General features: G+C 34.1%; 1 long non-coding RNA gene and 1 other non-coding gene across 2 annotated transcripts; both read left to right on the top strand.

Moving 5' to 3' along the window:
- Positions 1-142: 142 nt before the first annotated feature.
- On the top strand, positions 143-13,433 carry LOC119193777. Its single transcript, XR_005114045.1, has 2 exons — positions 143-204; positions 13,263-13,433. It is a non-coding gene; the product is annotated as an uncharacterized LOC119193777 (long non-coding RNA).
- Positions 13,434-17,155: 3,722 nt separating this feature from the next.
- Trnaa-cgc lies at positions 17,156-17,227 on the top strand. The gene has a single exon. It is a non-coding gene; the product is annotated as a tRNA-Ala (tRNA).
- Positions 17,228-17,428: the final 201 nt, after the last annotated feature.

The following is a 17,428-nucleotide window of genomic DNA, read 5'->3' on the forward strand; positions in this document are numbered from 1 at the left end:
TAGAAGGACTTTGTAGCCAGTGGACTGGACTTAATAAGCCTTAATATCTCATGTCTCAGGATGGCGAGCGCAGTGGAATATCAAACAATATCTACTTTGTAATTCAAGGTGTTGGATGGTGTTTCTACTGTTTATGGGCGGTTGTATCGCTTACCATCAGGCGAACGGCAAGCTCGTCTCGTCATTCAAAGCAATAAAAAAAAGGTATTGTTAAACACTATGTTGGTTAAAATAAATGTGGTTGGCATTCGTTGGTACGTTATTTATCAATGCTAATTTTTGTTATTGCATTCTTTATCATAATTATTTGATAGGGCAAATTCCAATTTATAATTAATCGATTTACACATCCCATCTTTATACCGTGAAAAGGTAGGTGAAAAAGAGGTGCAAACAGATCCCGCATTTTTAAGCGAGCTTATCGCCATATCGGTTTGTATTTCTTCAGAAATCTTGATTAAGTATGTTAAGATGTGTGATGTGTGCCCTGTGCGTCTTACTGCTAAGCACGGGCCTCCTATAATACTGAGAGTTTAGGCCCCAGTCAACCACGCTGAATTGATTATGTAAATATTTGTAATTTGTGGGTAATTACCTAGTTACTGTAAGAGTTAAATAAATTCAATCATTTTTTTTAATGTTATGGTTTGAACAATATTAGTTAAAGAATATTGCTCGAATATTCAAGCAAGGTAAATATTAGAATATTATGTTAAGTCATGTTTAATACATTTAGTTTTATAAGTATCATGGGTAGATATTTATTATTTACGGTTTAGCCTTAAAAAATAGGCATCTGCCATAGCCATGCCTCCGACGCGTGCACTGAGCAGTGTGCGCCTGCGACTGCTTGCACGCAACTAAGTACTTAGTTCGCTAATTTAATAGTTCTTATATACTAGCTTTTGCTTTCGGCTTAGGCCGAGTGCAAAAGCTTTTCAGGATGAATATTTTCCCGGGATAAGAATTATGATACAGGCCATTGTAGAACCATTTTCAATATATATGGAAAGTTCCAATATTATTAGTTCAAACTTTGTATTTTCGTAGTTAACAGATTTATCTAAGATACTTTTGCGTGCTCAAAAACTACAAGTAAAATTAACCGAGGAAATTAACTAAACTTTGTAAATACAAAGAGCATTTATCATTCAACACTCCAGTCTTCCGCAGGAAATAAATTGAAACACCCTATATTTTAAGTGCTTAAGTCTTAAAAACATAGCCTCTGTGTCTAAAGCCCCAATGAGTCCGGATTAGCCACTCGAAGGCTTCGTATCTGGCTGTTGGCTGCACGCCAGCTTTCAACCGGGGGATTTTCTGTTGCATCGTTCAGAAATCTGTGGCTACTAGCTACCATAACTCGGCTGTAAAAATTAGCTTCCGTTGGCTTGGTTTCAAATCTTTAGTTGTTATTTAAAATGGTATTTAATTGAAGTCTTTTTGAATTAGGAATGTTATTTTAAAATTGCAGTTTTATTTTATACTAGCTGACCCGACAGACGTGATCCCGTCAAATCTATGAATTTGCAGCGCGCATACTGTCAATCACTGACAGTTATTTCAAACAATTGATAGTTATATACAATTAATATTTTCTTTAAGTTTTCTTAAATTTTCTAATTTTCCGCGCGGTTTTTTTTATTTTTTTCTTTCATAAGAACCTTCTCCTGAGAATAACAAACATAACAAAAAAAATAATAGTTAAATCGGTCCAGCCGTTCACGCGTGATGGCGTGACCAAGGGAAATTGGGATTCATTTTTATATATATAGATTTCTTGGGACTTTTGACGTAATTAGAGTTTAACGTAAAATAATAGATAAATTAATATTGCATTAATTCTCTTAATAAAATAGTTTGACTTTAAAATATTTAATAATAAAATCAAATCATGTAAAATGAAAAAACAAGAGCTAAAATAAAAAGTTCCACTTTCATAGTATGAAACTATGCAATGAAAAACTCATGAAGGTCCATTAAACCGCTCTAATATACATTTTAAGTACGCAAGCGTTTCTAGTTAGCAAGCAATAGGAAGACAAGATGCAATGTGCTGTGAAATTGCAGAGCTCGCCTTCGAAATTCCCCAACAACAGTATTTTTTTTTATTTTATTTATACGAGCACAAAGTGATCCCGCTACTCCCTTATGGTAAGTGGAGTGGGGTCCAATAGAATGTCGACTGACGAGAGATGATTACCCCTCGACAGTCCACACAATTATGCCGGTCTGTTGCAACCGGATATACACAAGCTTATCCCGAAACGTGACACTTAAATGAGTCACTATGGCGGGTTTTAATACCTTATGTATAGTGGCCACTATCCAGGCGGATATAAAATATATCTCACCACCAGTAAATTCAACGGGACTGTGTTTGAATGCAAACAAATATCTTCATATTTTCCATAATTCTCTAGAAGTTGTTTCTACACTCTTAAAAATATATAGGCTAATTAGTAAAAAAATTAAGATTTGATTGAAGTGGTATCTACGCCATTAGCATGCGCAATCTGAAGACACAAAATTGAACTCAATTGGGACAATCCGTCATAGGTTTCCATGCCGATACACTAGAACGAAAATCGTACCACCCACGCCATTCAACTACGCCACCGCAGTCTATATCCTCTAAAACTAAGTCTAATCAATCAATGCAATTTCCTTCGTACTAGGGACACAGCCTCGGACAGTAGATATGATGTATGGGAGCTTATAGTGTTGCGTGATCCATACCAGAATTCAATTCTCGGTATGTGTCGCCCGTTTGTATTTCATCTACTAGTTGAATACGTTATTGAATACCTTCCTCGTATGTTTCAGTACTGGTTTTCTTTTTTTTTATTGCTTTGCTTTTTTTGACTACATTTTTTTTCTTTTCCATCGAATAACGCGATGGCTCGTTGATTTTATATTTGCACTGCACTGCTATCAGCTTGTGTAGTGTTATTTTTTAAATTTGGAATCTGTTTCTACTTTACTTTTTAAGCCAAGTTTTGATTAGAAAATGAAAAAAGAGTTTTATATCAGTTTAAAAAATCATGTTCTTATTTTAAAAACAATATTTATTTTGCTTGTGAGTAATATGATTTAACTTGTCTTAATTTTAGTATGATTACAGCAAACATACACCGAGTTTCGCATATATATTTGTTAATTATCCATGTTCTTAACTCTATTACTAGATCAGATTATCAGTAACTTTGTATAAGATTAGTACTAAGACCTAACCAACCAATTCCACGAGTACTTCAAATTCTCTGTACAAATTTCTCACGTACGAGTGTGGGTAGATACAATAAGTTCGCGCATGGAATATTAACCGTTTCGTTCCTAGGTTTTAAGAAACGTTACCATATTCCACGTAGTGACGCCTACTTACCTTACAATAGTGCTTAAGCGCAGAAGTTATTGCAGAGTTAAAAATACTAGAAGTGACAATGACAAGAAGCTACTATAAAAACTTAGAGCGATGCCCTCCGGAGACAATTCTGTCGCGCTCGGTCTTCCTACAGAAAGGTCGCCCAAGTATGGAGGATATGTGCCGCGTGCCAAGGCACACAATACAGTGAGCATACTTCATGGATGTATAACACTTAGAGATCCGAAAGGGTCGGCGAACATTTCCCTGAACCAATCTTAGAAAGTTGTCCTTCCCCATCATCTCCATCGGGTTCGCTGCAGTTGCTAAGCCGGGATATCTTCTATATCCCTATTGCAGGATACCCAGTTGATAACAGCTGTGCCTTCGAAAAATAAGTTAGAGAGACGTAGTTAAATATCGGTTTGTGAGGATACTAAATTTATGATATACTTGACTGAATATTGATTACGGGCCCCATGGCGAACTCGTCATACTGGTTTGACAAGCCGCGTTCTAGGGAAAAGTTGGTGAATTTCTGAAGAAAAAACAGAATTTGGAACGAATAACTACTTGGCACTGCAGTTTATTCATCTTCATAAGATAATAAATGTTATGTTGCATAATGTCTAAATATTCTGGCTCCACTGCCCTTCAAACGGGAATACAAAGGAATCGCGCAATGCAGCTTTCCAGCAGAAATATACATTGCAGGAATACGTACGAGAAACTCTAGGCCGTAGCTAAGATGCCTTTCTACTATCGTTAACGCTAACGTTATGTATGACGTATCCAAGCGATAGACTTATCAATAAGATATGTCATTCACTACATTTGTTTCTATTAGCATTGTCGATTGCCCCAAAGATCTAGTAAACTTAAACTAAATTATTGAAAGAACTTTTCAAGATATGTCGATATGACTTCCAATATTCACTAATCGAAGAGGCAAGAAGAAGATTTTTTTTTATTTATTTATTTATACATATAATACCATAACAGATAATACTAATGCGATGTTATACAGATTTAATCTTAACAATTGATTTCAATACATCTAGGAGCCATTTCAGTGAATTCTGACAGGTTACATATTAATATATCCAAGCTCTGGGATATAGTATTAAGCAATCGTATGGCCCGTGACAAGGGCGCAAACCTTAGTACATTTGTTCGCGGTGTTTGAAGGCGGAACAGTGGTAGGTGGAGACGAGTGCTGACGCGGCCGCTCGGCACGTACAGCTGTAGCGCGGAGAGCACCTCCGCCAGGTTAATTCAACTTATCGTTACTGAGTGCTAAGACTAACATATCTAGATCAAGTATATCAAGGTTAACCTTTAACCCCACTTTGGAAGTTGGAGCTAGTTCACAAGATTCTTGGGGTGTGCTCTCACAGTCAATAGAGTCCCAACTTTTCCTGTTATCGGGTCCATGGTTCTTCCCTGTCGTTAGGCAAGTTTCATTGGCATGTTCGATGTACAATGCTTACATTAATTGTTTTAATTAAGGTGTAAGTACATTTCTGTAGTTTTTTGGTTGCAATTTTTATGTTTTTGCCGGCGATAGCATATATTTTATATCCGTCTGGACAGCCACCACCGTACATCAGATGTTAAAACCTGCCATAGTGGTTTAAGTAAGTGTGTCGCGTTCCGGGATCAGCCTGAGTATATTCCGTTCCAAAAGGCCGGCAAAATTGTCGAGGGGTAACCACTGTCTTTAACCAACATTCTATTAGACTAAAAATATCTCAGACTAAAAATACTCCATTCTTTCCACTGGAAACAAATTGCTGGGACAAGCGTGTTAAGGCGATACCTCAAGGTCCATTTTCATACATTTTGTTTCGGCTTTAATCTGGGTAACTAAACAAGTATTGGCAAGTAAAGAATTTAAATTCACGTCTAGTTAGTGATTAGTTCTCGCAGTTGAAAGAAAAATGTAAAAATAATTAATAATAAGTAAAGTAAAGAATTTAAATTCACGTCTAGTTAGTGATTAGTTCTCGCAGTTGAAAGAAAAATGTAAAAATAATTAATAATCATGGATATTTCTGCCTTTAAAATTTCGTCATATTAAATTTAATATATGCCAATACTTGTTTAGTTACCCAGATTAAAGCCGAAACAAAATGTATGAAAATGGACCTTGAGGTATCGCCTTAACCAGTCTATGTCTCTACTGACTTAATTTCTTTAGTATGGTTACTGCGTTTACTTCAAACATTTTCCCAAACTTGCATTTGTAATTTAAGTAAAATTCTAAATTTTCGTCGAGACTCTTCAAATAATCAAATTAACCAAACGACATTAATATAAGATTGTTAAATTTATTTGTCAGCTTAGTAGAAAATGCCATCAGTTCCAAGAATTAAGAGCCCCACCTGCGTCGGTTTCTAACAATGCCCCGGGAGACAATGTTGGACAGTAAACATTAATAACTTGGTTTAATACATTCATATATATTCAGGTTACTCAAATAATGGAATGTTAAGGTGATGCTTGGATGAATTTTCGTTTACATATACTTTATCTTACTATCATAAATGCGGTGAAGGAAAACATCGTGAAGAAACCTGAATACCTAAGAAGTTCTCTATAGGAATTTCGAAGGTGCAGTCTACCAATCCGCACTAGGCCAGCGTGGTGGACTAAGGCCTAATCCCTCTCAGTAGTAGAGGAGGCCCATGCCCAGCAGTGAGACAGTATATAATACAGGGCTGATATTATATATCATAAATGCGAATGTTTAAGAAAATGTTTGTTAGAATTGTATATAGGTATAGAAAGAGCTGAATGGTTTTGAATGGAATTTTGCATACGCCTAGGCCATATTCTGTTTTAACACATAAGCTAGTGTTTTATAGCTACTATGATGATATGCTTGATGAATGAAATGCGAGACGTCTTATCCCCGTTGAGCATTTTCAAGATACTTATTAAGACATGGCAAGAACGAGATACAGGATAATTCAGGATTTAATTTAATTCAGGATAGGAAAAGTTGCTCTTGCTGTCAAAAGGCAAACCGGTTTAATAAAAAAGTCAAAGAATTAAAAGATATCCCGAGTAGCATAACTTTTTTTTTATTTTAATTTCGGTAAAAGTTTCCACAGAGCAGTTAGCAAAGACTATTCCTTATACAAGATATAATTACAGTGCGGTCGCTCTGTCGCGACCGGCTTGAAGTTGGTCACGAATGGTGACAAAACAGTTGCTACTGGGGGATAGCGGGTGTTGTGACTATCTTCAAATCGGTTAAGACTGCGGCTGTACTGATATCATGGCTGATCTTTTAAAAAAATAAAAATAACCTCGAAGATAGAGGTAAGGAAAAACAGCGAAGGCTAATGCGTCAATGGTTGATCTTTTAAAAAATAAAAAAGGCATCAGAGAAAAGTAAAGAGAGTGTCTGAAATTCTATTGCGCATGCGATGATTTATCTAAAACTTTTCTTAAATAAAATGATTATATTGATTGATTATCTGATTAAAAGTAATATTTGTGTTCCAAGTATTCAGTTCCCATTATATCACTAAATAGGTTTAATATTTTATCTTTATCCAAAATAATGATAGCGAAAATGTTATTATTACTTTTTGTATAAATAGTTTATATTTAAATAGAATAGCTTCATAAAAAGCTGTAAATATTGTACCAGCTGCTTCAGTTTCCACAACATTTTTTTCGTATCTCTCATTTTCTAAAGATTTCTCTTTACCAAGGGAATGCAGATATAAAAATAAAAAAAAATATTTCCTTTAGCACAGCAAAAAGTTTTAAATCGTACTTTCGTTCTAACGGGCTGGTACAGCGTACAACTGAATTCAAAAATCGAATTTCATTCATAAAGTACAATTTTACCACTTCAAGTTCACACAACGAATTTTCTATTCGTACCACGGTAGCGTACATTCCAGTTTGGGAATTTGGGATGTCGCCTGCATAATTCATTCCACGCTTCCCCTTAAGTGTATATAATATGGATTTGTGGTCAATATTCGGGATGAGACCGTAAATATCTCTGAAGCACCTACAGACAAATGTAGTGGTGGACCGTAAAATATTATAGTGGGGACTGTTTATGATGTAGATACGAGACAAATTGAGGGTGTTATCGCTAATAATAATGCTTTTATGTGTCAGCATGGTGTAGGGAATTTGTTACTTTATATAGTAGAAATCGATAAAATTCATATGGGTTACCTGTATATACGGATAAGTTACAGTGACTCCATTGCTCCTGAAGGAAAATGCAGTAGTGTCCGAAAAGACTAGAATGACGAGAGAATTAAGCCAGCCTGTTAAAAGATTGGAATCAACTCGTATTATTTTATATCCGACTATAAATCACAATACCATGAGAATCATTGATGAACTGACGGTCTTTGCTCATTGTGGGAGAAGCCAGCGGATGTGTTATTTATCCCTATCGCATGTTGGTATATGAGAGTGCCCTTCAATAAGGGGATAACTCATCATAAAATTAAACATTAGGCTTTGAATACCTACGTCTAAACAAATTATTTTTTGATTAAACATCACGTTTCTTACGAAAGGAAATAATTACAAGGCTTTCATTATTTAGCCATGGTAACAAATATTTCTTCTTGTTTTCAAAGTCAATATCAAAGTAAACGACCCCAAAAAGTAAAATATTTTTCTTTTCATAAATGCGTAATTGTAACGCGATATACGCCTAGAGTTCGTGGCTTTGTGACTTTATTTCAAAGGGCTTTTATTTTCGGGCGCTTTTGCCAATCAGTCGGTAAAAACAAAAGATGATTTAAATAAATGGCTATGAAATATTATATTTGCTTACTTAAGCGCGCGGCTTTATAGTATTACAAATTAAATATCGTAAAAATGTTTTCTTTTTGATTTCCAAGAAATAGTAAAATAAAAGATATCTTAAATAATTTGATGCATTTTGTAAAGAGATTTTTGGACATTTATCGTTTTTCATATTAGCGTATTTAACATACTTATTTGTATATTTTATAGGAGTCAAACAAAGGCACAATTTATAATGAAATGAAAGATTTATTTGAATCCGTAAAATGATATACATTATTTAGATTCCGTCAATATTAAATTTACCACCAGTTCGAAAAGCAGTTCTCACCGAAGAAGAATGGGCAAGAAACTCTCATGTTGCTCTTTTCAAATTCAGTTTAAGGTAAAGACTAAAAAAATACAATTGGTTTTTTGTTGTTTAGAGCAGTTCATTTATTTATAGTTCAGTTCATTTATATCTGTATGAAGCATACACTTCCTATAACTTAAGGTCCTTCAAGCGAAACGTGAAGACGTAACTATGCATAACTGTGCCGACAGTCCGGGGATGCTAGTATCTTTTAGCGGTTATACTATTTGTCACTTCGCTAAACATCAAGTGCAGCGAAGCCATTTTGCTAAGCCTCGAAAAAAATACTCAGGCCGGCTCTACCGGAATACTATTACAGAAATCAGACAATTTAATGTTACGTTTTGTATGGTACAAGATTTTAGAGCAAAACTTCCCTCTATAGTAGTGCATTTATTCCTAAGCATACATTTTTTAAGGTCCACAAAAATATGGACACAACACGTAGTAAGTAACAAATATTATGTAGATCACGCGTCAGATTGATGTTCATCGATGAATGCTAAATGTGCATTAGAAAATATTATTTAATGAATAATATAAAGATTTATTATTTAGACTACCAAGTTGTGTGAATGGACTGATGGACGCTTATATTATATGTACCGAGCACCCATTGTAATGTAATGTCAAAAACGTATCGGTACCGTCAGCACATAACGCAATTTTTTAGTTTTGTAATTAAAAAATTACAATATTAAAAAGTATTTATTAACTATATGAAAAAAAATTACGGAAGCAAAAATGGTGAGTCGCGTGCAGCTTCCTGCTGCCCTTACTATATAAATTTTCCTCAGGTTTTATAAAATAACCTTCGAGACCAGAAAGTAAATAAAATAGTCCAGTAATACGAGTTTATAGTTCATTTGTAGTTTAGCTGAATGTTGCCTTTGTTTTGGACTGACGTGGACGTGAGGGCACTACGTAATGCCATGGACTCTACAAAATGCGTCGGCTCAAAGAAGTAAATAGAATAAAATGTCTGAACACGGAGACAAAGCTTTTTGGCTTACTGTGCTCGTGTTCGAGATAGAAATATAATAAATTGTGGCTTTCGTACATCATTCTTTTAAAATTATATTTCGAAAATAGTTTTTGTATTTACATCTATCTCTATAAAAATGAATCCCTATTTCCCTTGGTCACGCCATCACGCGTGAACGGCTGGACCGATTTCACTATTTTTTTTGTGTTTGTTATTGTTAGGAGAAGGTTCTTATGAAAGAAAAAATTCAAAAAATTGCGCGGAAAATTAGAAAACTTAAGAAAACTTAACGAAAATACAAATTTTATATAACTGTCAATTGTTTGAAATAACTGTCAGCGATTGACAGAATGCGCCCTGCAAAGTCATAGTTTAGATGGGACAACGTCTATCGAGTCAGCTAGTCTAAATAATTCTGTAATATGAATTATGAAATTGATAGTCAAATTCGGAATGTTTTTATTCTTTATGAGCTATGACGTCAATCCTTGCTTAAGAAAATTTCTATTAAATAAATGTTCAGTATATAATTTCTACTGATTTATTGAAAACGTTTTACTTCCAATATATTTAAATTGTTTCTGAGTTACTACTTGCAAACAGTCTGATTGATTCAATTGATATTGCACAGCGTGATATCAAACATTTTCAAGTTAAACTCACACTGTATTCCCAAGTCGGACATGCATAATTCATACAAACCGCTGTTAGTTTTCGATGATTCACTTGGACAATGTTCGAACACTCACGAGAGATGGACCGACTCATTTCAAATATTCACTAACTTCTAACCGATATGTTTGTGTAGAAATCCTTTTCTTGAATGAAATGCAGCTTGAATTGCTTTCTGAAAGTCTAAGTTGCTAAAAGAAGTTTCATCTAAATTAGATAGATAAAAAAGCGTTTAGGAAATGATTCCTATGTCAGAACAGGAAATAAACAACTAGTTAGACACCATATTCTATTTACCTATACAGATTCAGTTTACGAAGATAACCATAATGGATTTCTTGAATTGTAGTATAATTTTGGGTGATATATTCGATGTCTAAATATCGCCTGTGATCTGCCCTTAGATTGCCTTCATTAAAATAATTACCACGAAGATTCACATTGGAGATGTTTAATTGGAAAACTATATTATTGTAGCTACGCATAATATTATTACTTCTGCGATGATTGTATTAAGTTTGCTACAATCATTGTATTTCATCTCATAGTTATAGGATTTTATCTCCTTCAGCTTTTATCCCACTACGTTTATGTGAACAATGTAATTGTTACGTCAAAGGTTAGATTTTGTGATTTTGCGGTTTTCTAGTATTCATATAAGAGGAAGAGAGTCAGCACCTTCATCATCTTATAGTAAGTGACCATTAACGCGCATATTACCTACAATATCAAAAGAATCATCATCTTTATCGAATAAGATGAATTTAGGAAATGCTGATTCACAAAGTAATCATAATTTGAAAATTTGATTATCAATGCAATACAACACAGTTTCAACACAAAAGAACGTTGACAAAGAAGCAATAGTTAGGTCAAGTGTTAAACCCTGTCCACACGATAGCACAATGTCTAAATCTAATCGAACGTAGGATTCCGATGAATGGCCGTTGCACAACCCCTGATACGAACAAATAACGATTTAGCTCTAAATCTGCCCGCTGGCGACGTCCACACGTATCTAAGAGTATTTGTTATCTTGATTCTGCTTTAAGTTAAAGGACATTCGATTTCTTTAATTATCGGATTTATTGAGACATTGAGAAATAGAATCGCTTCGTATCTACAATCTGACAAATATGGATTCGCTCGTTAGTTCTTCGAATGGTTTTTCGATTTTGTTTTTATGTCAACTAGTTTTATTGTATTTTTTTGTTTTGGGCTAAGATTTATACTAAAGGCTATTTACTTCAGTGTTAGAATCATTAAAAATTAAGTATTGTACCAATAATTACTACTGTAGTTGGCACATCAGTTTAAAATAGTTTTAAGTTAATTTTATTTATTTTTTTACCACTATTTTTATCTCATACATCATACAGTTGATTTTTATAAAGATTTATTTTATAAAGAACAATACCAATCCAAACTTCAAATTAAATACTGTAAATGATTTCGTAATAATTGTTGAAAATTCTGTTTAACGAGTGTCTGCTTTTAATTTAAAATTAATGAATCTCAGGTTAACTAGGGCACTTGGCAAGTTATAAAAGATTTTAAAGTTTAGCATAAAACACAACTTCGGGATTCGTGTTATCAATATTTGATTAACACCTAACTCTTGTATTTCTTACGTTATTTTCGACACAGACAAGATAAATTAATTCATCTTTAGTAATATTAGATAAGATGAGACCGAATTCTTGATCTCATGGTAATGGTGTAGTTAGAAGTGTTGTGTTTGATTCTTAGGTTACTAATACAATTTTCCCGAGAATTAATCTCACAGTGAGAGATTACGTTTGTCAGATCATAAAACTAAGTCACATTTCTTCTTTAACATGTATATGAAATAATAAAATGTTTTGCGATGACCACACACCGAAAACAAGAAGGGTTCTAAAGAGATGGTTAAAAAAATACATCGGCGTTAATACTTTTCCTTTTAGACATTACAGTCAAAACCATAACAATTCGTTAAAAATATTTCTTTATTATTTTTTTTATATTAAACCACCCGTTACAAACATTCACTCCAATTATTTTTCAATATGAAATGTAAATCCATTTTTTAACGTAAAACCCGTGTTTTCATCGTAATGATCATTTTAAATTTAGTGATCTTTATTCGTATCTTCGTGCTTTATTTCAAAATTACCCGTAACTTTTACTGGCTCGCTATCTGAACGTAATTTGAAACTGTAAAACGTATTTACGAGGTCATTACAAGATTTAACCACACAAGTGATGCTATTCTTGATGTAACAAATGGGAAAATCGCCTTGTTTCCTATTGTTTACGACTTAAGTACAAAAGTATCGTTAGGTAACAAATTATAATTAATAAGATAATTAAAGTTTAGATAATGAATACTTTTAAAGAATTTTATATTGCAGAAAGTTATGATTTACGAATACAAATTAAATTTTAATAGTTATAAAAATTGAAGTCGTCTGCCATTATTAAATTAACACGCGATATACTCAAAAATTACCAAAAGGTTTTCAATAAAAATTGGCATGGATATAGTTTGAGACTTTGGAAAGAGAAAAGGCTATTTTTTATTCCGGTAAATGTATAGCAGGACTTTTAACCCGGTAAACTCATTCACTTTGGCGAAACCCAAAAGCTAGTAGATAACATTGTTGGACTAAGGCCTAATCCCTCTCAGTAGTAGAGGAGGCCCGTGCTCAGCAGTGGGCAACTATATAATACAGGGCTGATATTATATAAGCAGATAGATCGTGTCTCGAATGACACTTAGGCTACTTTTTATTCAAGGAATTCGATAAAAGTCCCACTTTATAATATTTCCGGTATAAAAAGTAGCATGTTGCACTTAGGAGTAATGTAGCTTTCTATAAGTGAAAGTGTTAACAAAATCGGTTCAGTAGTTTCAGAACTTACCCCCTACAAAGAAATGAAATTAGAAACATTACCATTTTATAATGCTAGTAAAGATTACGAACAAACACTAAACCTTTACCTTGAATTGATTATACAAGTTTGCAATTCAGATAATATTACCATCATAAAGGTTACATTTAACGAAAATCCGAAGGTAATGGATAACTTAAAAATTTTAATTACACTTTCAGAACTCGTGTCGTGCTGAATGTGGAACTGCAAACGGAATCTGGCTCACGTTCGCGAAGTCTGCATGAACATTGCCAGTTTGAAATGCGATATTTTACATCTGTTCCTTAACTTTAATATAACCTGACATGACTGTGATTAAACTTGATACTAGAAGAATTACTAGTACATTATGTGAGATGTTTCTCTTATATTTTTCTTTTACAGAAGGTTGGTGTATTTTCTCACTTTTAAGGTGGTTTATGGTCTTTAAAATATATGAAGATAAACGACTGAAAATGACCTGATGCGGTCAATGCAGAAGCGCAACAAGGGCACCCACTTTTCGCCAAGTGTGTTCCGTCCCATGATGTGATGGTGTGCGCGCCTATCGTCATATCAGGCACAAGTTTCAGACTTCGGGCTGATACTGAGTAGAAAAAGCTAAATATTACTTTGCCCGACCCGGGATTCGAACCCAGGACCTCAAAGCGATGCCGTACCGCGCATGCAGTATGATTATGCCACCAAGGCAGTCAACATCATAAAATACCCAAAATATAGTTGAAGATCTTTAAAGAAAGGAATTTAAAAGCTTCCCTTACTTAATGATCATTTTAGTTATCTTATAATAAAATACAAGTAAAACGAACAGCTAACGCGAAACTTTTTCATTTAGCTTATTAAGCCAATATTTTATTTCAGCTAAATTAATTTTTAAAATTCCGGGCTAGATCCCAACGATCCGTTTGAAGTATTTTTTTCATTTGCCCGTAACATTACTCTAGCTTATATTGGCCGGATTCCAAGAGAGATGGTGCACGTTGCAGTTTTGTACTGATTAATTGTTAGCCTACTACTTTTGGCAAATGCACTCCAAAGGTTAGATTTACGAGGTGGCTATACAATGTTTTGTATATAATTTGTCTTTAGTTAGTTTTGCTAAAAGGTTTCAGTAGATTGCTTTACTTTTCAATTGGTTTTAACGTTTATTTTGTTTAACGTGAACGAGTTAATCTAAGTTGTTAAGACTGAATAAAAACGAAACAAAAGCGGCGGATTTCTGGGGTAACTACTCTGATTAACTATTCAGAAAGACTATTTTGAGATTGAGATAAAAGCAATCACTTGTCTTATAGTAAGACGGAAAACGGGTAAGTCCGTTCATATATTTCAATACGGACACGAAAAAGTGACCCTATTGTACCTGATGGTAAGTGGAGTGGGGTCCAATAGTATGTCGACTGACGAGAGATGATTACCCCTCGACAGTCGATACAATTACGCCGGCGTGTTGGAATCAGATACACATGCTGATAGATAGACGCGATAGACTTTCGAGAGCCACTATGGCGGGCTTTAACGCTTCGTGGATGATCGTCGCTATCCGAGCGGATATAAAATATATCCTACCACCGGCAAATAAAAAATCATAAATTTTATTTACTAAGTAAATATAACGTTACATTGAGCGCCTTCATCTGAGGTATTAGGCGTTAAGATCCAAATGTGCGATGATTACATAATTAATGGAAGGAAAAATGCAATAGGCCTTAATCCACCATGCTGGCCCAGTGCGGGTTGGTAGACTACACACACCCTCAAAACTCCTATAGAGAATTTCTCTGTATGTAGATTTCTCTACGATGCTTTAACAGTGAAGAAAAAATCGAGGTCAATATGTATGTCATTAAATGACGAACGATTGCACGATTTATTATACTGTCTATTCAAAAAAGCTATTTTCTGACTACCTAACCAATTACCTCAAGTCATTTCACAAATAATATATTCTATGATAAAAATACTGAAATTCTGCATAACTGATCGCAAGTGTCGCGAGCTATGAAATATTAACTTACTGTCAACAAAATGCAAAGCGTTTGCATAATAGAGTTGGGTTGCAAGATAAATTATAATGCTACCCAGTCGTGATGCCTCCGCTTCCATTGAAAGTATTCCCTCAATGGGATCACCTGTAATTTGCCAGGTTATGTATAATTTAGTCGTCGATGATGCTTTAATGGAGGATGCTAGTAAAATAGATATTGTTTTAAGAATAGTTATTTATGGATTAAAAATGGCAGTATGTTCTAATGTATGTCTGTTCGATATCCTTCCAAAAGAGAATACTTAGAATATAAATATTGGTAATGTTATTTTTGTTTTGTTAACTTTTTCTGTTTAAATGTTGATGAAATTAATAAGGTAAAAATAAACTTGTTATCGATGAAAATCTACTGTACAATAATAACGTATTTTTAAAGCTATTCTTCAAATACCCCTAGCAAAAAAAACAAAATGTATTTGAAGAGAAAACTGAGAACAAGAAAAGAGAATAAAGGTGAGTGAAAAAATAATTAACAAACCATATCCTGGCAACATACAGAAGAAATATTCAGTGACAAATCCGTACAGTTTAGTGCTTAATCAAATTTACTTCCAATCCACGTGGTGAATGATCTTATTAGAATATTGATAATAGAGTCTAATGCCAGGAAATTATAATGAAATTCCAAAATCAAATAATAATTTAGATTCTCCAACCGAGGGAGCTAGCACAGGATCTCACCGGCTTATATATTATAATATTACTGCTTACGTATGTTATATTAATCTTGAAGATCATCCGCTTGGCCGAACTGCTTGTTTTATGACAAGTTTTTAGGGAAGTTAGCAGCGAATAAACTTACATAAGGAAACTCTACCCTGGAGGTTCGAAGTTCTGACCTCGTTTACCCGGGTTTTAATGTTTATTATGGCAGGGAACATTAAAGTTGATATTGTATGATAGCGCTGTCAATAACCTCAGGGTAGATAAGTTATGGATAAGTTTAGGCCTTTTAGGGAGCAATTGTTTGCTATAATGTTGGGGATGCTTTGTATTTTTTTGTGGTTGTAAAGTGTAGCAGACGATTATTAATAATATAAATATGAAATTGTTTCCGACGGGATGTGACATTAGGCAGGCATTCCTTGAAACTATGCTGAAGGAAGTAATTTTTCAAAATAGTTGATAAAGTATATTGTCTGCCCTTATATGTTTACGTATCGGCCAATTCTTGTAAGAAACATCACTTCATTTACCCGATTCGGTGTTGGACTCCGGACCTACTGATAGGACACAGTACATACATTCAGTTCAAATAGTACTTAGACCATTGTAGTATTAATAATAGACACTCTTATCTTTATTTTTTAGATGCAAATAATAAACAAAAATGACAGCCGAACTACGCTTTCAATCCAAAATTGGATCGCGCGAACTTTTCAAATTCGACCTTGTTATACTTTTTATTTAACAATGTTCATAAGATCAGTTAAAAGACCGCAGTAAATTTAAATACATCCGACAACGGGGAACAAAGACTTGAAAATCCGCCATATTTCCACGGCGTTTAACCGGAATAATCCGCCTAAACCCGCGGAATAAAAGCCGGGCTCCGCTAACTAAATTTTACAATGTTAAGTTGATTAACTTCGTTCCTTGGAATATATTTGACACTTTTTGCAACAGAGAAGCGGATAATATCTGTCTATGTTTGGGGGTTTTCACCCATTTTGCCAGAAGCAATGTCAGTTGACGACAATTCTTCAAGAGAAGATGAATAGGAACTGAGCAAGGGAAGCTAATTTGTACGGCTTTTTTTTTTTTTTTTTTTTTTTAATCTTTATTTAAGGAGCTTGGTCGTTATTTCACGACTAAGTCGCTCCGTACGTCCACTTTTATCCATGCCTACTATTTTTTTATAAAATCAAAATATTTTTTTAATAAGCCTGTTTTTATGTTTTTTGTTCGCTTTCTGTTTCCTAAAGAAATTGTATTATTTAAAGTCGATTTTCTACCTAGAAATTGGCAATTATTTTTGGTAAATAAAGTTCTATCTAGAAGATTTAATTAGACTGGAATCGCACTGGGGGTGTAACTCAGTGGTAGAGTGTCTGCTTCGCATGCTGAAAGTCCTGGGTTCAAATCCCAGCACCTCCAAAGAAATCGAACTTTTCATGTACATTTTTAATCCTCGTATTTAGATTTTTAAATAGACTACGGCAAATAATGTTTTTGAATACTTTACATAGCGACTCAATTCAAAAGGGTAAGTTAATATTAAGTCTGCACATTATATTTCTAAGCAAAAATGTTTTCCTTTGCAAGTGCTTTTTCGCTTTTTTCGCTCGCTACGCTTAA

The sequence above is a fragment of the Manduca sexta genome, chromosome 6, assembly GCF_014839805.1.
Source record: "Manduca sexta isolate Smith_Timp_Sample1 chromosome 6, JHU_Msex_v1.0, whole genome shotgun sequence".
NCBI lineage: Eukaryota > Metazoa > Arthropoda > Insecta > Lepidoptera > Sphingidae > Manduca > Manduca sexta.